Source organism: Aythya ferina, assembly GCF_964211825.1.
Source record: "Aythya ferina genome assembly, chromosome: 2".
Taxonomy (NCBI): domain Eukaryota; kingdom Metazoa; phylum Chordata; class Aves; order Anseriformes; family Anatidae; genus Aythya; species Aythya ferina.
The window spans coordinates 77,635,254-77,657,915 of NC_140297.1; the positions used below are offsets into that span (position 1 = coordinate 77,635,254).

The 22,662-nt window shown below is 34.2% G+C and overlaps 1 long non-coding RNA gene across 3 annotated transcripts in view; it reads left to right on the forward strand.

Moving 5' to 3' along the window:
* The first annotated feature begins 732 nt into the window (after positions 1-732).
* Positions 733-22,662, forward strand: part of LOC311431136 — a 71,200-nt gene continuing 49,270 nt past the window's right edge. For 2 of the 3 annotated variants that reach the window (XR_014689264.1, XR_014689266.1), the window contains exons 1-3: positions 733-864; positions 1,044-1,136; positions 15,564-15,630. This is a non-coding gene — a long non-coding RNA (uncharacterized lncRNA). Of the gene's footprint in view, positions 865-1,043; positions 1,137-15,563; positions 15,672-22,662 lie in introns of all 3 variants that reach the window. The other variant, XR_014689265.1, reaches the window with a different exon arrangement.

Genomic DNA, 22,662 nt, shown 5'->3' on the forward strand with positions numbered 1-22,662 from the left:
CTTGCAAAAAGATTAAAATCCTACTTGCCCTTGCAGCAAAAGAGGCTGGGGACTTTACAGGAAGGGCTTCAGACTGTTTATCTGTTTCATATTGATCACATGAAGGTGTCAGAAGAGATGGATAGCACATGATAATGCCTGCTGGAAGCCTACCTAGATGGCAAGTAACAGTATGCACTTCAAAATGTAGGGCATGCTCAGGGTTTTCCCTTTGTGCATGTAAATTGATTCACATGGGGTCTTACCCTTATGTTTCTGAGAGTAAATAGCATAAGAGCATATTGTTTGCATATGTGCTGGCTTTTCTGCAAATTCTCCCATCAATGGAAGAAAAGGTTATGCTTTATTTTAAGTAATTGATTCTATTTAAGTTTCGTTATGATCATGTTCTGACACTACTGTATTTTAATAGCTCCAAATTAAAGGTTTTGTAGTTTCTATTCTATGAGAAAATCTTCAGCAGCAATGCTTATCTGCAATTCTGTAACAGTGAAAGCAAAACACAAGCACTTTAATCCTAGTCTTTCCCAGAGATGAAAAATTCATTATTTTATTTAGGGCAGCTGAAATAAGCAGTGGCATTAATGTCATTTGTGACAGATACATTCCTGATTGAAGTGTGGTGTTGATTTGTACTTTGAAGGGTAGTTTGAAAAAAGTTTGTGCACTTGTTTGCTGAGTTTTGTTAGTGTAACCCCTTTTTCACAAGGGAAGATAAATCCTCTCTCCTCCCACCATTTGGGCTCAATAAGACATTTTTGTTTCTTTCTGCTTCATTACAGCAACTGATATAGGCCAACTCTCTCTTTTTCCAAGGCAAGATCTATTTGGACATCTATACCTGAAAGGACATCAAAGAGGAAGGCAAGCTTTCCTAATAATAATATATATAAATTTGAAGATAGCATGGAATAGAAATTATCCCTGATGGACTGCAAAAGAAAATACAATAATGGGACAAAGGTGCATGATATGAATGTAATATCTGAGGTCTCTTTATGTTGTCTTTCATTTTATTTTGTTTTTGCATGTTTGGACTGTAGCCTTCTGGGGACAGGAGTTTTCCGTGCTATGGAGAGAGAGGCTTATTACCACAGTTATTACTAGAAGACCAGCTGAGGACACGGAGAGCAAAGGTAAAACAGCTCCCTTGCACTGGAAAAGGATAATAACGTGTTGGAAGGAGGCCAGTTCTTCCTGGCTTGGAAGAATTTACCTATCTGTTCTGTGTTGTTGATCATTTCCCCCTCACAATTATGTTCTAAGTGCTGTCTTGATGTGAAATGTCTTGTTTTTCTTGTTACTTTTTGAATGAAGCCTTTTGGTCAAGGTAGCCTGCAACGTAGTATAGCACAAAATTGTGATGGAAGAGTTTGGCTCCCTTCGCAGTCTGTGAGATAGCCTTATGTAGGTTCAAATCATGCTGCCTCAGTTTACCAGTCTGTCAACTGAAAATGAAACATACTGGGGAGAAATGTCATACAATCCTTATAATGATACATAATTTGAAGATGAACATCTAATATTGTAGGCACACAATGGAAGGTGTAACAAGAGAAAGGGCAAATCATAAAGTTAATTGCCATATAACCTTAAGTACTCCTTGTCTCCCACAGAGTTATTATATTTCATCTTCTCACAGGTTTTGTTCATTTTTTAATTCTTGCTCCAGGTATCTTTAAAAAGCCCATATCAAAATTTCTACATAATGCAATGGCCATGATTATAAACTCTTAAGTATTTTACTTGTTTATACCCTGCATATGCCAGTTTGGTATGTGTTATTGTTTATATACATTAGAGGAAGATCATTTCAACCACACTGTACAATGTAAGGTCCTGTGCACAGTGAGTCGTGTATGTGTGTGTGACCTGAGGGATTTTAAGCATAGCTTCCTAAGGAAATACGGTTATCTGCTCACAGTTCATCTGTCAGTAAGTTTTGAACTCTTAATTGTAACCAAATTTTGAATGCGATTAGGTGCAGGAGGTAGCAAGCAGGTATTATTTTTGGTATTATTTTTGGCAATTAGCTATTGCTAAAGATGCTGAGTATTTGCCATGACAACTGACAACACTATTCTTCCCGCAAGCCATGGCAAGTGGGCAAACCATGGTCTCTGGACCACGTTGTTCCTTTCCTCTGGGTATAAAAAAAAATGAAAAACTCAAGCTAAAGTGCTGGGAAATAAGAATGAGGAAGAGGAAACAAGCTTCATCTGTTGAATTATTTTTTTTTCTTTTTCCAGTTTTTTCCACTCTATGTCTTTCTTTGTTATAGATTCTATATACTTTCCTTTTCTATAGATCTTTATTTTCATAGCATGTATTTCTTCTATAAGTACTCCTTTGCAGCTCCATTCTTTGCCAGCTTTGCATCAGTTTTGACTACTCTATTTCCATCCAGTAATTTTCTTCTGTCGCTTTGTGAATATCAGACTGTATTGATTGTATATTCTGATCAATGGACTTATGTAAATTTATCATGTCCCTAGCTATTCCTGAAATATAATGCTGCTTGCCTTTTTAGGCAAAAAGCCTCCTGATAGTATACAGGCTTTATTGTGTGTGTGTGTATATATACATATTTTTTTTCCCCACTGGGAATATTGAATCTGATATGTTTTGAACAAGCCTGAAATGTTCTAAGCCAACATCAGAGCCAGCTGAATCCTTACTAACAATTTCTGCCAGGCTTGCAAAGTATTTGCATGGACTTAGAAAACAGATCACAAGATTATTCAGTATGACTCTCAAAGTATGCAAATGTTGCCTTTAAGGAGTAGATATATGAAGAAAATCATTTGTTCTTCTTGTTCATCTTAAGAGAATATTTCCCATGTTTCACTCTTTTCTATAAGTAATTAACAGGAATTCTTTTTATTTTCTCCCACGGTAGGTTCAGAATTATTATTTTTTTTCTTTCTCTCTAGATATTTTTCTCTCTTCTGTCTTAGTTATTTATTTAATTATTTATTTCCCTCCTCTACTATTCTCAGCTTGTTTATTATTTGTATCTCTCTTGGGGCAGTCTCAAATATATTCAATTTTCATGACAAATTTTATTTACAAGTAAATAAAAATTAGTTCAGGATTTGGCCTAGAGAATAATAAAACTAAACAAAAAATAAAATAAGATAAAATAAAATAAAACCGTGTAAATAATAAACATTTACTTAAATTCATCACCTATGTTTTCCTATACTGGACCTAAAAAGGAAGTATGGATCAATAATAGGGGAAACAGGAAAAATATGGAGTTCTAATAGCCTCTTATGTCACTAATTAATTTTAATTTCCTATTCTTCATAGATCTTGGGGTCCAGTCTTGTTTATGCAACTTCATGAAGGACAAAATTCCTAATCTTCATGGAGGATAATTCATCCAGGACTCAAAGAAAATTATTTTTCCTTAAAATAATATATTATTCTTTTTGTTTATATTTTAATAAAATAGCAATAACAACAACAAAAAAGAATCATCTTAAAATATGTCCTGGTCATCTTAATACTGTGTAACAAAGACAGCATTTAATTAAAAAGCAATAATTATGGCTGTAAATAGCTACTTACTAGTTTTTTGTAGGGTAATATGCTTAAAAAATATACAATCTATAATTTTATAATTTGATCAAGACTGACTCAAATGCTTTATTAAGAATTGTTGTAAGAAATGAACACAATGGAAACCACCCCTTCTGTGGGCCAGTTAAGAAATGGTACTGGTCTTAGAATGAAATCCTGAGACTCTGTTTAAGCTTCATTGATTTTATTGTGAGTTGCAAGAGCTATTGAGAATAAAATAGATACCTTTGAATGTTCAGTAACAAAGCAGCAGCTCCTGTTTCTGTGTTACTCTAGTGACAAATGCTGCTTGGCTTCTCAGCACAAAAGAGAAACTATTTTAACAGATAGAGCTCATGCCTGCAATTCTGATGCTGCCAAGCTTGACAAGGAAAATCCTACCACTTCTACTTTCCTCATTGCTGTTGTTGCTGTGGCCTGCTTGTAATGGTGCAATAGTTACATTAAAAATATCTGTGTATAGAGTTGAGAGTCAGGACTCACAAAGGCAGACAGCAATTTATAAGAGCAAAGTAATGGCATAAAAGTATGGCATAAAACGTTTCAGACATATCCCATGAAAATAAGAAATGACTGTTACCTAGTTTTCGCATATGGTATCAGAAACATTCCCTGATAACAGCGTAGCACATGGTCACCCCCGATCACTTCCATTACCTATTACTCATGTTCACCCATTAAAGTTTATGCACTATTTACAGCTATAAATGAATGTCCCGCACTGCTTTTGAATATTAAATTGCAAATATATCTCAGCTTTTTGTTTGTTTAAAGTGCATGATGATTTTCTCTCGGACTGTAAGTACTTAAGACTCTCTTTTAAAGTCCCTTTACCTCTGTGGCATTTCAGTTAATTGCATAGAGAAGGCACTGTTCAGAAACAGTTGCTTTTATGCTGAATCTTTCTATGCTTTCTGTGTGCTTCTACTGCAAAACTAAATGACCCTAATAGAGTGTTCTTAAGAGAAAATGCAAATCATCCCTCCATTCTCTTATCACAGCCATTAGTTTCTTCATTGCATAGTGATTTCTTTCTAACTTTTAAATTCATTTTTGTTAACAATCATAGTTCATCTATGATTGTTAACAATCATAGTTCATCTATGATTGTTAACAAAATCATATCATATCATGATATGATATCATATCATATCATCATATCATATCATCTAATTATATCATATCATATCCTTGCTGAATAATGAAATATAAAGACGTAACACGGGATTTCTGAAAGCCTCCATTGTTTCCGTTCATCTCAAATACATTTACAGAAGTCCATTGTGCTATGTTTCGTTTGGATGCAGCTCCCTCGTTCTAAATCAATACATAGGAATGAAGTTACAGAATGCACCTATACTGTAATTTTTGCAACTTTCACATATGTTTGTCCCTTTAGCTGCAGAGCAGGGGAGTAACATCACTACGCTGTTCTGCGTAGGTTGTGAATTCCGGGCTGTGAACAGTCATGCATGACTGATATATTTTTGAAGCATCATGACAAAATTTTAATTGGTGAATCTGCCTGAATTTTGAAAAAGATATAATTTCCAGTTCATTTGTTCCCTAAACTCTGTTCCCCAACCTTGGGAATGTCAAAAAAAAACACCATAGATTTTTTACTTTTTTTTTTTTCATTTTAACACTGACTTTTTCAGTAGGACATGAATCCCTGTGAATATATGGTTTTGTGTAACTAAAAGCACTTAAAAATATAATTCAAACCGAAATGGGTAGCTAAGCTAAGAGTGGGATATTGCAATTACTCTTTGTAATATTTTCTCTAAGCTTTTAGTACTTCCTGGAATTTTTTCAATTCCAGCTACTCGTTAGCACTTCATCACCTCATAAAAGCTATATATATATATATATATATATATATATATATATATATATATATATAAAGAAAGGAAGGAAGGAAGAAAAAATTCATAAAAATAGAAAGAACACATTCTTTCCTTGATTCTTCCTAAAATCAGAGTAGTGATCCATACCAGAAGGAGAGCTCCTAGCAAGAAATATTCAAGGTGTTCCATGCTAACTAAATTTGTATGACTGCTCATGCAGGGAACCATGAAATTCCAGGAGGGTAACACAAAGAACAAGGTCACTCAGCATGGTTTTCACAGCTTTCTTGAAGATAGACACAAGAGGATGGGCTGTGTGAATATTAAATTTTAAAAGCCCTTTATACTTTAGGAAGCTTTTAGAAATATAAAAAATTTAAAAGGGTTTATAGAAACTATATATACACTGTCTTCAAAAGAGCTTGAAATATGTTTGGAAAGATCAAAGAAGAATATCTTACATTATCATATGGTGGGGGAAGGAGAAGTGAGGGAGGAGAGAAAACAAGTGTCTGGTGTTCTGTGTTACAGGTGAAGAACAGAACTGAGGATAAAGGTATGCTTTTCACAGTCTTATCTGGCACACACTATTTGCTGTCTTCACTTTTATATCCATCTGAGTGCTACTTAGAAAATTGTAGAAGGAGGTGGGGTGTGAAATGTCTGAATAACCCATGATATTCTGTGGAAAAGAAATGTGCCAATTTTAGTACTTGAATGGCTCTAATTATCATATTGTGGGCGAGAGTGCTGAAAGCTTAACATTTCAGTGAAGTATGGTGGGATTATACAATGCAAGATGTTGATATGTACCTGTAACTTGCATGAGATGTAATGTGACATTAAAAGCAACAACAGAACACTCTTTGCCTTTAGGCTAAAACCATACGTGAAATTTAGGACTGCTCTAAAGGGCCTTTCATAAATATTGCATGAAACATGTTGCAAGAGGCTTGAACGGTGGTACTTGACAGTTCAAAGAGTTCCTTTGGTTTTACTATGGCAAGTAAGCTTCCAAATCTAAGATTGAAGTCCTCTCCACTTCTAAGCAATTACAACATCTTCCAGAACATTCTAGGTGATATTCATTAAGATTGTATCTTTTGATCATTTCTTCTCCACTCCCCATCCCATCCCCCTTTAAGACCTGATGTCAGGTTAAATTTAGTTCATGTTTTAAGTTTAAAAAGCTTCTCAACACCCCACCCCCAATATAAATATATATATCATTAATATGAGAGAAATCAATAACCTTACTTCTTTTTATGTTCTTGTGTTTGCAACTGTTTGCAATTTTGTCATTCATTGTCCAAGCAGATGGATTTAACTACGTCCTCCTCGCCCCCCCAAAAAAGTCAGTCAATTGCTTATTTTAAGTAATTTCTGCTTGCTGCTTCACTTCCATTTTGTAGATCTCCATGTTTTTTTGTTTGTTTGTTTGTTTGTTTTTTCCATAACTATTGGTGCTTTGTTCTCAGTCAAAATGATTTTAACTCCAGTTTATCTTCTTCTCCAGAGACATATTCAGTTCTTGACCCAACAAAATTAATTCCATCTCAAACGCAAATGGTGCCATATGCTAGTCTTTCTTCTGTTAAAGTCACTCTCACCTCCTAAACCATCATCATTCCTGTTTCTTAGCACTTTTTGTCTTGCTATACTAGGCTCTCCTGCACCTGCATACTGCATTTTGGTCAGAACAGGGCTTTTTCCGCAAAGCATACAGGGGATGTTGGTGGAGTACCTCTTCTCCCTCTGCCTTAGGCACATGAAGTGGCACAGTGGCTGTTACCATGCACTGCAGTTTGAGGGCGACAAACTTCAAACTTCAAACTTCAAACTGTTCCAGTTTGGCTGTGGTAGCTGTTTTTGAGTCTGGTTCCATTCCTGGCCCATAATGTGAAGCCAGGGACAGTCTAAAAATGTTTATTTTGTTCTTTTGTGGAGCCAACTCTTTTAGCTAGAGGACTGCTTACCTAGTGTGTTGTTGTTGTTGTTTTTATCAATATGAAATTTTAAGTAAATGCAAAGGATACAAAAAACAGTTGTCTCCACTGTCTCAGTTTGAAACTCCTGAAGGATAAAATTCATTTGTCTTCAAGAGTCATATTTCAATTTTTTAATATTACCAGAACATACAGATGAGTAACTATGCTTATTAAAGGTGGTCAGGCACCTTATATATGTGACTGCTATATACTGTGTTGTTCGTGAGGCTCTTTATGATCTACTGAAATCTTCCAACAGGGGTGCATTGTCTCACAAAGTTAGACCTTTCATTACTGTGCAGTTCCTCTCCCTCCTTCCCTCCTTATCTTATATAAAAAGTATTTTTCCCTGTGGATGATACTGACATATTTTACAAACTGTTTAGCAATTACTGCATACTTTGAATTTGTTTAAACTCACAATAATCCTTTTAAGTATTCTCTTAAAATTGGTATGTGCATGTGGAGATCTGTCTTTCTGTCTGCCCTGTGAAGCACACAGAAGTGCTGCACATCATATTTATAAGCTTTGTCTTGAATTCTTTCTACAGCTAAGACTCCCACTGAAGCTATCAAGCATGTTACTTTCACAAGGAATGCAGACTCCTACTCAAAGTGAATATTTCTTGTTACAGACCAAGCCAGGGGATGCAAAGGGAATACTTACTGTTGCCTTTAAAAGTTAGTCAAGTTTTAAGTCTGTAAGCAATAGCATTGCAGTAGAAGAGAAAAGGTGTGCAATGACGAGTAAGCCTCTGCGTAAGCAAGCCTATTCACTTCTCACTGTATTTTTCAAAAAAAAAAAAAAAAAGAAAAAAAGAAAAAAATAATTAAAAAAAAAGGAATAAGATGAAAAAGGAATGAGATGGTTTCTGTAAAAAAAAAATGAGTAGAACAAAGGAAGAAAATACTCCTTGTGTCGAGGTGTGTCTTCAGCTAGACCACTCTTATGAAGCAGACATGCCAGATATGCAGATATGCTCACTTGTATTTGGGTTTAGGTAAATGCTTTTCCTGAATGAAAGTGCTTTTTACTGAATGTCCTAATTACCAACAGAGACTCCTGTCAGACCCAAGTTTACCATTTGCTTGTTTACTGTGTCCACATAGGGTTCTGGCTTAAATATTTATTCAGTTTGCTAACCGTGCAAAGTCAAAATGCAACACTGAAACGAAAGCTATTGAAATGTTTTAAATTCTGAAACCAATTTTGGCTTCACCAGATCAGAATGGTTAGTTGCTGTAGCAACAGCATCACAGGGGGTGAGGAGAATTAAACATCATTACAATCAGTTTTGGAGGAGTATTGAATAGCTGCTCAGAGCTTCTTCTCTTGGCATATGGCAAATTGAAAGGTTCATAACATTGTTTCAGCAAGAACGCAAACTGAATGGCTGTTTTTCTTCCCCTGCTCCCTCCCGGGGACAGCAGATTAGCGGCCTTCCTACCAGTGAGAGCCAGAATAACAAACTCTTGTTTGGTGAAAGATAGTCTAGTGGTTAAGAAGGATAAGGAGACTTTGGCTTCCACTCATGAAACATTTATCAAGCCAAATTCCTGCAAGTAATATCCTTTAACTGCATATGGAGAATGAAAGATAATGGAGAATGTTTGAACTCTATTAGCACAATAAATTGCATGACAATTTGCAGAGTTCTATAATGCCAGCTAGTGTTAATATGACACCAATGGATGCTAATCAATTTGGAAAAACAAAACAACAACAACAACAAAAAACAAACAAACAAACAAAAAAAAAAAAAAAAAAAAACAGAAAATGTGAAGGGAAGTTTTGCTATCACATACCTTTTTACCTTTTTTTTTTTTTTTTTTTTTTTTTTTAAGGAAACAGTAACAAAAACCTAAGTGTTCACTATGTTAAATGTATTATGTTGGGGGCAATGGAGGGGATTGCTAAAATATTGTGGAACATGTAGTTCTGTGACTACACTAAATGAGGTAGGAATTACGGCAAATCCAACATTTTTATTCATACGAGATTTTCAGATGTGTGTTGAAATTTCCTGCCCAACAAGCACGCTAAGAAATCTCAGTTAATTCTTTGATGTATGTCATGCCATAAAAACACAGGAAAACCACCGTAGTTTTACAGACAGAATCCTGTGATGATGATTTCAATCATTCCAAATGAACAATCCATTTTAAGTGCATGGTTTGGCTGTTAGTCTCCACTTGTGTTTGCACACTTTACTCCTTTGTCCTTTTGACTTTGTATCCACCACCAATTAGGGTAAAGGAACTGCCAAGTGGATGGTCTATTTATTTATTTATATATCTACTGAACAATTTATCTCTTGCCTTATCTGAATACACCAGATTTTTTATTTTTTATATTTTTCCAACATACATAAATGAAAAAAAAAAATCAATAGTGATAACTGTTACATTAGTATGTAGTCATGGATATAAAAATTAAAACTAAATATCATATGCTTTGAATAATGAGACTCTCTACTTAATAGCACTTACAAAGAATGAAGAACTTTTTATAGCAAAGACAGTTGTCCTGCTTCTCACGTGTTCAAAAGCTATGCATTACAGTTTGAGGGTACATACTTTGGGACAGTATCTCATGAAGGACTTGGACACCTTCCAGTTAAATGTCACAATTTTTAGGGGTCTGATATTTAGGTTATTATCCCATTATTGAGACATTGTCAGCTCCTTTATTTTGCTTTGGTAGCATCCTGTTTTCTGTTTTGAGTGATTCTTGGAAAATGGATTTCCCGCAGAAGTGGTCATTTTGAGCACTCTGATGAATAACAGTTAAATCCTGTGTTGTTTATTTCCTGCATACCCCAGATCTGTTCATGCACAGAGAGCTTGGTGTGCCTGTGTCAACTGACCATGCAGCACATGTGCAGAAGCTCTGACGACTGCAGCACAAAGACATTGCACAGCTACAGGAAATATTTAGTAAGGAAGTTTCAGATTCCTCTGCCTCTCTTGGGAAGGCAGACACCTGTTAAACTCTCTTTTAAAGAGAGTACAGAGTACCCAGTTCTTTCCTGAAAGAAAACTAGTGGTGCTTTTTATTTATATTTTTAAGCTAATAGAGAATTTTCCCAGACAGCAAGGTCAGTCGAGGTCTCTGCTTCTGATAATTGCTGGTAGTGAACCAAATCAGTATCTTTTACCTCTTGCTCTAACCACAAAACTATTGCAGGGGTAGGAAGGGAAGGTGGAAACAGTAGATCGAATGGGAATGTTTCATTCTTCTCATTAAAAGTCAGTAGCAGTTGAAAGAAAAGAAAAAAAGCTAAACAAAACAAAGCCAAAACCAAACAAATAAAAATAAAATATATTTTTTTAAATAAAAAAAATACAAAAAAAAATTAAAAACCACAATAGTAAGTTTGCTGAGATGGGAAGAAAACTCTGAAATTAATATAGTTTTGGTAACCTACTTTTTACAGCACCTGTTTGAATCAAAGGAAGTGCAGATTCTGTTCTGTGGTCTCAGAACCATTCTTCCCCTGTCCCCTCCAAATATTGTTTCAGGTAATTCACAAAAAAAAATCCTTATATTAGGGAATGGACTTCGTGCTCATAGGCTAAATAGACTTAACAGACTGTAAAGGCTTCCTTTACAGTCAGGAAGCCTTGCAAATTAGGTGGCAATACCTAAGTTCCTTCTTTTTCTTTCTCTTTGCAAGGCTCATGATTTTGTACCCCTGAATGACTAAAAGATCATCTAATATGATGATATTGCACAAATTCACAGCAGCATCCTGTAGTAATGCATTTTTTTTCTCCAGTACTTATGCAAAGGCACTTGACAAGATCATTTCTACACCTGAAGTAGACTACAATTAGTATGCTATAGATAGAAAAGTGTGTAATATGTGCAATAGATATAATTTGTCTGTTGTACCCTAGAGGATTGGTTCCTACTCTGGAAGAATTCTTGAATAAAGGTATCAGATGGATGTGCCAGCTCTCCTCAATAGAGCTATAGTGAGAAAACTGATAACTCTGTGTTCAGTGCTTTATCTGCTGTGGGCAGTAAATAATTTATGTAACAAAAATTAAACAAAATGTGAAGTAACTCTCCCTTTATGAAGTCTGCCACACTGTGCATGGAATGGGAGGTCTTCTGGGGAGGGAATATGTAAACAGCCATTAAAGACTGTATTATAATACCTATACACTAGGGGATAAAATATAGGATCTGCAAGCATATTTATTTGGAGCATCTCCTAGCTCTCCATGAGCCTGATTTTCTTCCAGAATTATTTGCAATTTTTGTTATCTGCTGTCTTTTCAGTGTGTTTTGCATTTCTGCTGCATATAAAGAAAGGGGATCTAACACATATTTCTGTTAATATTATAATTTTACAGCTTTTAAACAAGGAGAAATAAATACAGTGTTTTTGTGCATTCTGTGGTACCACTATAGAATATAATAGTTCAATTAGAAGGAGCCTATGGAGATCATCTAGTCTGACTGCCTGACCTCTTTAGAGCTAATAAAAAGATAAAGAATATTATTTGGGGCATTGTCAAAACACCCCTTGAACACTGACAAACACGGGGCATCAACCACCTTCCTAGGAAGCCTGTTCCAGTTTTTGACCACCCTCATAGTAACGACATTTTTCCTCTTGTCCAGTCTGAACTTTCCTTGATGCAGCTTTTTGCCAATCCCACCTGTCCTGCCATTGGTGACCAGGAGCAGAGACCGACACCTCCCTCTGTGCTTCCCCTCCTCAGGAGGTTGCAGAGATCTATGAGGTCACCTCTCAGCCTCCTCTTCTCCAGATGAGACAACCAAATGTCCTCAGCCTATTCTCATAGGACATAACTTCTAGCCCTTTTACGAGCTTTGTTGCCCTCCTCTGGACACTTTAGAGTATCTTAATATATTTTTTATATTGTGGAGCACAGAACTGCATGCAAAATGTTAAGCTGCTAACTAAAGGTAATCAAAACTGCAAAAATTGTACCTGAATATTAATCAGAATTTTGATTTTGATGGTTCCCAGTTCAGGCATATTCACGAACACTTTCTTCACATTTTTACCTGCACAAACAGTTTTAACCTACTACTATTCATAATGCATCTGTACCTCAGTAAGAGAAAGGCTTTATGTAAGTGCCTGAAATGTCATTTGTTGTTTTCTGTTTATTATTTTTCTGCTTCAGTAAGCTGCAATCAGTCAAAGACCAGGAACAATGCTAAGTCATTTAATTTTGTTACTGTTGCATGAATGTAAGACTTTGTGTCCTTCATGTCTTTTTTCTTCTTATAGCATGATGCAGTACTGATGATTAGTGTCCTGACTTGGGTGTATCATAAAGATCTGCAACTCATCTTGTGTCCCATGGTGTAGGGTAGCATGTGGAGGAAATGTTCTGAGGGCCCTTAGAATCAGGCATAAATTGATTGTGATCGCAGGCTGAGCACAGTTAATGATTCCCGTGTTCTATCTTCCATTCCACTCCCCTTTTTCATCAACAGAGGGAAAACAAAAAGCAGATTTGACAACAAAGTACATGATATAACTGTTGAAAAAACAAAGCAAATGTCTGATGATGACCTGCAGACAGAAAGATGCTTGCTTAAGCTGCTGGTTATGAGATTCACTATTATTCAGAGTCCTCATGCTTCAATGGGATAAAATTTATCCTTTATGAATGCTTACAAATACCATAATAATGTTCAGAAATTAGAGTTTGTTGAAGAATGCTCAGTGCGACTGGATGTTGAAAAGCATTTGGTTAGCCATATAATTGTATTAGATTTACCAAGTAGCTTTTAACCATTATATTTAAGTTGAATAATTAAGTTGAAGCTTCAATACAAATAAAACTTAGAATTAAGAGCACAGGATACTGAAATTATGGTAAAACTGAGTTTAGAAGAAAGGTATGGACAGTGATGAAATTTGACTTCAAAATCTAATCTCTTAACAAATACAACAAATGATTTAGGTATTTGTTTTCTTTTTCTATTCCACAGTTTGCTATCTGGGAAATAGGGAAAATGTTTTTGTTCCATACCTAAAAAATATCAGAGTGAATCAAACAACATAGAAATTGCTTTAAAACAAATAAACAAACAAAAAGACAGCTTCCTCCCCCCAAAACAAAAATTAAAACCCTAAGACAGATGGAATAAATCATAGAATGAATAAACTGTAGTAGAAAATAACAAAAGAAAAATACACAAAATATATAGATTATTAATCTATTAATCTATTATTAAAAAAATAAATAGATTATATTATTAATATGCTGTTATTATTTATGAAATAAAATTAAAGATATTACTGCCTACACAGTATTTACCAGTTAATGGAGTTCTCTGTCACTGTATGGTTAGAGGATATCATATATAATATAGAGCAATCTAAAATAGTTTTATTTTTTACATTGTAGCCTTCATTTTATTAAAGAGGATAATGGTAGAGTAAAACCAATTAAACAGCAGTGATCTCTGTTGTCTTTGTATTGTCTCTGAAGTCAAACTAGTTCTGTTAAAATTATTTTTTTCAAGGTGATACAGATGCTTGTGTGTACATCTAGTTTTAGAACAGTTTCAGAATGTCTTTTGTTCTTAGTTTTCAGAATGTATTTTGTTAAAAAGACAAATAAATGTCTGCGTTTGCTGGCTTTATAATGTGTATATAATAAAAAGAGGGAAGAGCTTACTCAAAAACATACTATTGATGACGGCTGTTTAACAAAATCATTAATTTTGTTAAATGTTAACAGCAATTTTTTGCCAGATTAATGGTTTTAAACAAAACCCGTGAGAATTTAATATTCACAGGGACAATCAAAACTATGTATTGATTATGAAAATCATGTTTTCTGGTTAATTATGTGTTTCTAAAATCCTTTAAATCTTTAGATTCAAAACTGTATGAAATCTGAACCTACCAACTGTTCAATTTAATGGTGGAATGTCTCTTAACATAAATATGAAAATTCAATCAAATCTGTGCTGGCATATATATTTTTTTCCTTTACTGTTAAAGCAAAACTGCTTAATTCATTAAAAACAACTACAAATAAAGTGCAATGTCTTTATTCAGTTACACATCTGTCAGCAATACTGGTCATAGTTTAATCAGAAACATCAGAAAAATTGTTGCCTTTTAGCAGAGTAGCCCAGAAAATTAGATTCTGCCATCAGAGTGGTTCCAAAGAATGTTTATCAATACGTTGATAGTCGCTTTATATATATAAATATATATATATATTCTGTTTAATCAGAAACATCAGTAAAATTGTTTCCACTTAGCAGAGTAGCCCATAAAATTAGATCCTGTTTTGCTGTATATATTTTTTAGTCATTTTTAATGAGTTACTTAACAGAGGAAGCAACAACAGAATAAGTCTTTTACCTGTGGTTTAAGAAGTGTAGCAGATTTTCTTTAATATTTTTACTGTTTTTTTTTTTTTTTTTCTTCTCTTCTTCTAGCTGATAATATTAATGATAATAAAACAAAACTTCATATTGTGATCAATCTCTGCAAATACAGACTGTGCCTTTCAACTACAAAACATAATTTAAGTTTTCACAATATCTGAGAATATTCCCATGGTGATTTACCAGTAATCCAGCACTACATATATTCTACACCCTTATTCAGTGCACAAAAGAACTTGAGTGCGAAACCAAAGGCATTTTTTGACATAGCAATTCTAAACTTTCATAGCCTTTTAAAGAGTAAATATTAAACTGTAAATAAAAATTGCATAACTTTACTAATTATGTAGTCAGGTGGGAATTTACTTCCCTTGTGTCATGCTTTGCAAATTGGTAATACACATTTAATATATTTTGTGTATGGCTTTTGTGACCTTTAGTTTTTCATACTGTCATAAAACGACTACCTTCAGAGAGCAATGTGGGATGTTTTACCAGAATCTCCCACAGGTATACACTGTGAACTACAAAATCTAGTTTAAGTCTTTGAAAAAGAAATGAAACATCCTGCCTGCTTGTGGCTTATTTCTTTCCCAGCCTTTCCTCCACAGATTCCTCCACCTTCCAGACAGATACAAGGAGCTTGCATCCTTTTATTCCCCCACCTCACTTCTCCTTATTATCTTTTTCTCTTTCTTCTTATTTGTTTATTTTTAACTTAAAAATATCTTTCCTCCCCTGCAGATACCTTTCCCAGAATGCATATACTCTTGATTCTGGACAAGACAGAGAAGGTCAAGAAGAAAACAATGTAATGTGGAAGTAAGCTTTCTCTTAGAGCTCCGTCTCAGTGTAGGTTCTGCTGTGGCTTCCATAGAAACCACTTTCTCTGAAGTAGTTAGTGTCCTCTTATTCTTGGCTAATGAAGAGTCCTCAACCTCATTTCAATACTTAACATTGTTAATAATCCCATCTTCCTAACTATCTCCATAGCAATTCTAGTTATCACGCAGTTACTTTTCTACAAATCTAACTCATTTTTGTCTTTCAAATTTTGGTAACTTTGTGTTGATAAAACTTCTGCCTATAAAATAAAAAGATTAGACTCACAATCTTCCATTTTCTATGCTTAACTGTATAGTCTTCCTCTGTTTCCTTGTCTACACTAAATAGGTTTCCAATATCATTTTACAATAATAAATTGTAAATTGTTTCTGTTACACGTTTTAATGAGAGGAATAGCAGGTTAAGGATTTAATTGCTGGTATTAGAATTACTATTAAGGCATCACTTCATGAAAAAGATTGGCATCGTTGTGAATGAATACACAGATAATGTAAAATAACTGTATAAAAGGCACTTTTTTTTTTTTTTTTTTTAACAAATTGAAAGTAAAACTATGGTTTTAGCATAGCTGTACTTAAATGATGGTTGCAAACCAAGATGTGCTTTCTGTTTTTTGACTAGATACATCGATTTGCTGTGAAAGGATATAATTATTGGTAATACTGCTCTTTAGAATGAGCTGAATCTGGCAGTAGCATTTATGATAGCATTGAATTAGTATTTTCAGTGGCCGAGTGAATAACTCTTGGCTGTGGTACAAAATCACTAGGGAGGCTGGGGGAATTATTGCTGAACCAATAAAGACTAACAAAATTATTAGTGCATCCTTACATCTACAAGCTTTTCCCAATGTACAGGGAGTCACTATCCTTTTCACCAGAGAATAAAATTCAATACCCTCTAACAGTAAAACTAGTCTAAAGCTATACTGCATAAAGACTTGGAGGGTTTTGTCCTCATGATGCATGTGCAGAAGGACGTTGCTCTTTTCTAGAAATTAGTGCAGAAAGACTTCACAGAAAAACAGAACCTAGGTTCAGCCTTTTCTCAAGAAAGATAGACTGTACTTTCTATTCACCTTGCTCCTCCTCCCTCTTCTCCCCTGAAGAATAAACAATTAACTGTAGCTGAATTTTAACAAAATCTTAACTATAATTTAGTGAAGATTCAGAGCATGCCATATTTGGTTGACATATGTATATTTGCATTTCAATATCTTTTGACATTGTTTCTAAATTATTAGCTATTCTGTGAGCATAACTGATTAATTAGATGTAATCTTAATGGCAAGGCTTAACATGTTTTAATACAGATAAATGAAATAGAAAGTATGATTAATAAGGAGAACTGAGAAGTATCATGTTTCAGTCAAAGCATGGACACAATTTACCTTTGAAATAAGGGTAAAAATAGGCATTCATTTCAGATCTCCAAAGCTGACATAAACAAACCATGTATTCTGATATATCATTATTGAACTAAAAAAAAAAAAAATATTTTCAATGAAGGATGCTGAAACCTGCAGTTCAGATGAATACAGGATAAACTGCAAAATATTTTAACATAAATTTCCCACAAAATAAGTTATCATAGATGAGGTACTGTGAAAAGTTAAGCTCTCTGCATCAAAGCTATCCATGAAGATTTAGTATTGAAAGTCTTCTTGTGAAAATATGCTGTCTTATGGTGGAAAATTTGAGTGTCTTGTAGACTACGAGTTTGAAAATCCCATTCACTCCAGTCTTCCACTGGTTATTCACTCTAAAATCTTGTCTTGAACTGACCCGAGAATCACAGAGTTAGGCAACAGTATTGAACTAGCAATCTGAAAATAGGTGACCAAACTGTAAATTGGCCAAGTATATTCTGTTTGTTTATGTTGCATATATTACATGGTACTATCTAGTGGCCTCTTTGGCTTGTATCCTCACGTTCACACAAGCTGATTCAGGCAGACAGGATCGTCCTACAAGCAAGTACGTCCCTTTCCACTGAGATAGGGAGCTGGCATCAAGGAAAATTATACCCTGCCAAATGTCTCTGAGTAGGCACAGTGGGTTCTGCAGGGTATTTCTGAGGTTGCTTTGTTATCTAAATATTTGTTCAACTGTGAAGTGGTAGTGGGGTACAATACCAGAGGTTCCAGTATGGATTCTGATAGGAAAAGTGTGGGGAAAAAATGAGACAATAAAAAAAAAAAAAAGTGGAGAAGGGCAGAGAAATTGATAGACTTGACTTGAAACTCAGTTAAAACAGCAGCTCATTGGAATAACCGAAATACATTCAATCCAGTTTGAAGGTGGGATTTCAGGCTTCGATTATGTTTTTCTGTATGGCAGTTTCACTGATGTACTTGACAAAGGCAAGTTTGCAAGCATGCAGTGCACAGTTCAACACCTGTTTTTCTTTAGTTAACCATGTCTACAGAAATTGTACTGTTATTCAGTGATGTTCTGTGACAAATTACTCTAGAGTTTTCATCACAACCTTTTAAGTAATATTAAAAATCTTATATTACTAAGGATTAAGTTTAGAAATACATAATACAGTTGAACTAATGTTGTTGCTTCTTTGAAGAGCATTTTCAGGGCCGGGTTAAAAAAGCATAGCATTAAAACTTCCATTATTTTCTTTGTTATGCTTAAGGATGTAGTAAGAAGCAGACAACAACAACAATAACAACAACAACAAAAAAACACAAATATTTATCTATAGCTTTTTTTTTTTTTTTTTTTTTTTTTTTGTCCTGTTCTTCATTAAAATAAACTTTTGAAGAAATGTGTGTTTTTAACAAAATTTACTAATCCTCTTTATACAGCATGTTTTTAACTTGTTATGATATGGCTTAGTAATCAAATAGAAGATTTATATTCTGCAAGAATTTTTACTTCCAAAAGTAAAGGGGATAATTTAAAAAAACATATGCAGTAGGTCAGGCTTAATTTTTATAATTGAGTTTAATTTTATATTCTGCCATATCAGTTTTAGTGACCTTTTTTTCTAGGTAGAATAAATTTGATGAAAATTAAGATATTCAATGTTGTTTAATTGGTAAATTTCTTGAAGCTACTAAGTACTCAAAACGAAACATGAAGTAGGCTTCAAAGTCAAGGATTTTTTTTATTATTTTTTCCCTGAAATATGTTGGTTTCAGTACAAGATAAGAGCAACAAAATTGTGCGTGAGATCAGCTTCATGGTCTCTTGGGGCTTATATACTGAAATGATAACCTGCATTTTTCCCCCAGTTTTCAAGGTGCAAAGGTCAATATTGAAGAACTAACCCATATTCCTAAACACACCTTTTAGGTTTAGCTTTATGTTTAGCAGGCTGTGATTCAGGGCACACAAAGAGCCCTGACTCTCTTTCTTCGTGTGCAGAAACCAACCCCTGCTTGCTGTGAAGGTTGGCAGTTCTGCCTGAGGGTGCTATTTTGGTAGCCTTCTGAGTGGCAAAGGATGTGGGACAGCAAAGATAGAAGCCAGTCAGAGAACCAGTCAGAGAACCCTACTGCTAGCTGGTATTTCCTACAGAAAAGTACTCTTCCCGCTTTTCTTTTTCTTATTTTTTTTTTTAATAAGCATTTTTCTATTCTGTGTTTATCCCACTATGATAATGGCAGTATATCAAACATACTTCAGAGTTGTATTATACAATAAATGGGAAAGAATAAAGAAAAGTTCCACATGGGAAGGCTAATATTTATATATGAATATAGCATAAAAAATGCTTATATGCTACTGAGGTTTAAATTTCCATATCTGACATATTGGTGATTTATTTTTCTTTGATTACATCCTGAGAAGCAACACAAGAAATATATGCTGTTAACAGATGATGCATTGAATGTCATGTTTAATAATTTTCAAATACAACCAAAATATTTAATGTTTTTATTTTCTAGTTTCTTCTGTATAATGCTGAAATTAAGACTGGAGAAACACCTTTGTATATATATATATATATATATATATATACATTCCTAAGAAATGGGAACATATAAATGACACACTGTGGGCTGATTTAAGCATTTTTCTGTATTAGCATAAACATTTCTTTTTGAAAACACATGCATAAAAAGCACAGCAGGATTGTAAATTTGGCATTACCATGCCCCAAAGGGCTTATGCAGTGTTAGGAAATGAGAACTTCCAAAAAATTAGGATTTTGCCATATAAAGACAACTTGATAGAGGTATTTTGCAAATATACAAAGGTTTGCCAGTGGAGAAACTCTGCAGGACTAGGTTCTGCATCTCAATACTGTCTCAAAAGAAAGGGGATATATGTACAACTATATAATATTGCAGATGCTGCTACTGTAAAAGAGGACTATTGTTTTAGTAATTACCCCTTCATTCTCCTTCCATCCCTTATGCTTTAACATAATGCTTCTCTACTATATCAGTGTTTGTTCTTCCCTTATTTAATTTAAATTGTATCAATTAAACAAGCTTCTACATTTGTCCTAGGGAGATAATTCTCCTGTCTAAAAGATATCAGTGCTTGTATATCGATCTCCTCATAGTCAGTCTATACGTCTTTATTTCTAATTTTAAATGGAAAAACCTGTGGTTTTGAAGACAAATGTGTTGTAGACTATACCTAGTGTGGTGCATCTCTATCATGGGAAACTGCTTTTGTTTTTTTTCAAGGGACACTTCATCCTGCCTTTTGTTTGTTTGTTTGGTGGTGGTGGTGGTTGGTTGTGTTTTTTTGTTTGTTTGTTTTTTTAAATCACCCTGTAGTTCACACCTGGGGTATTGGCTGGATTACTTGTTATATTACTAATGTGATATTGCAAGAAGTTTTAACTTCCTTCCTTCCTTCCTTCCTTCCTTCCTTCCTTCCTTCCTTCCTTCCTTCCTTCCTTCCTTCCTTCCTTCCTTCCTTCCTTCCTTCCTTCCTTCCTTCCTTCCTTCCTTCCTTCTCTTTCTTTCTTTCTTTCTTTCTTTCTTTCTTTCTTTCTTTCTTTCTTTCTTTCTTTCTTTCTTTCTTTCTTTCTTTCTTTCTTTCTTTCTTTCTTTCTTTCTTTCTTTCTTTCTTTCTTTTTGATACCTGAAACTATTCTCCTTCCTTCTTTTTCCCTTTTCCCTCTGTAAGTTGTAATTGCAGAACTGTGGGTGATGCATGAGCAGAAAAGGGACACAGCTTGACTTCCTGCTCCCATGCTGTTTTTAAGGCACTGCTAAGAATCAAAACAACATTTTTACTAGGAAACAGAGCAAATATGATATTGAAGTCACTGGCAATTAATTCATTTTGAACTCCTGTTTTTGCTAAGCTATTTACTGTTCTGGAACTGTATTGTTTGTTAGCAACAAAAATATTTATGTAAATTCACATCTTAGAAATAGTACGTCAAATTATATTGAGGATGCTACACAGTGTTCTTATAATATGAACAAGGTGGTGTAAAAAATAAAAGTCAGTTTTGGGAATTATGTGTTTTTTGAATACAAGTGATATAAATATTACACTCTTTGTGACTGAGAAAGGTTTGAAAGCCATCACTGTTGATACAATGATTAAAAAACAAGCAAACAAAAAAACAACAACAAAAAAAACAAAACCCAACAACAACCATCCACCAATGTATCCTTTTACAGTTCTCTGCTTCTCCTCACTACTGAAACTGATAACATAATGTAGGCCCCTAGGCTTCTGTATAGCCAGTTCCTGTTCTCGGTCACATCTCTGACAGATCACTATATGGCCCTTTATCAGTATGGCTACATTCTGTGATGCTTGTGTTATTTGAAATGTGATCAGAATGTTTTATTGCAATTTTTGCTTCCAAATTTCTCTTTCATCCCCCTGTACATGTAATCTAGTTCACATTATCATTCCGATATCCATATATCTTCCATGTTATATTTCAATGTCTCCCAAATTCAAATGAGATGTTGTCTACATTATGAGATCTGTTGTCTACTTGTATGTGAATGTTCTCCTCTTGTCCCTCTCTTTCTACAATACTCCATTTATAGTATGAAAGTAAAAATAAAAAAAAAATTATTTTCTATTAATTTTTCATTCTTAAGCAATTAGTTACCACAAGGATGCTTTATAGCTTCTGAAGAGCATATGTAGTTTTTCAGAAAACTGAAATAACATTACATTAATTATCTGCAAATCAAATGATAGCCTTCAGAACTTCAGCAAGTTGCCAGTGCCATTTAACCTCCTTTTTTTTTTTTTTTTTTCAAATTAACTATTCAAAACTATGTATGTAAAGATATTCAAATAACTTAAAAAAAAAATAATTAAAAAAAAAAAAAGTTCAACCTGATCTCATTAGAGTTTCTTTAGAAAATCAGGTAAATCAGGTAACAGACTTAAAGGAAGCATAGATCATGATTAAATAGGAGCTATTCAAGGTTCAAATGGAATCAAAAGAAATTAAAAGATAGATAGGTAGATAGATCTGTTAATGGCTATTAAAATGATGGTACAGACAAGTCAGGATGGGTATTGAACCAAGTTCTCCTCTCTTTTCATTTATAGAGTCTGCTTACTGACGTTATAGTTATGTAGAAGATAGAACATGCTTCACCCCGTGACCAAAAAAAAAAAAAAAGAGAGAAAAGCTATAAACATTCTTTACAGTCTTGAAATGAGAATGAGTTGGTTTTTCATAAATTATTTTTTTATTGAAATGGAATTTTATTGAATATTGAAATTTATTTTTATTGAAATGGAAACATTTAAGATATTTCCATTACTGTCCAATAAGGCACCCTTTATGAAAAATGCTAGTTCCCCAATATCAAAACCAACCCAAAAGAGCTAAACTGCTGAAGAATTTTTTCCATGTCAGGAGGAAGACAGAAATAACATTCTTTTCTCAGCCTGTTCTTTTCAGAGACTGGAAGTTTGACTGCTTACCTGAACAAACTATTAGCAGGAAATCATCACCAGCAACAATATTCTGGAGAGCAAAGGCCCATCCAAGGTTGCTTGTGCAGTTTATTCAATGAACAAATTAATACTACAAA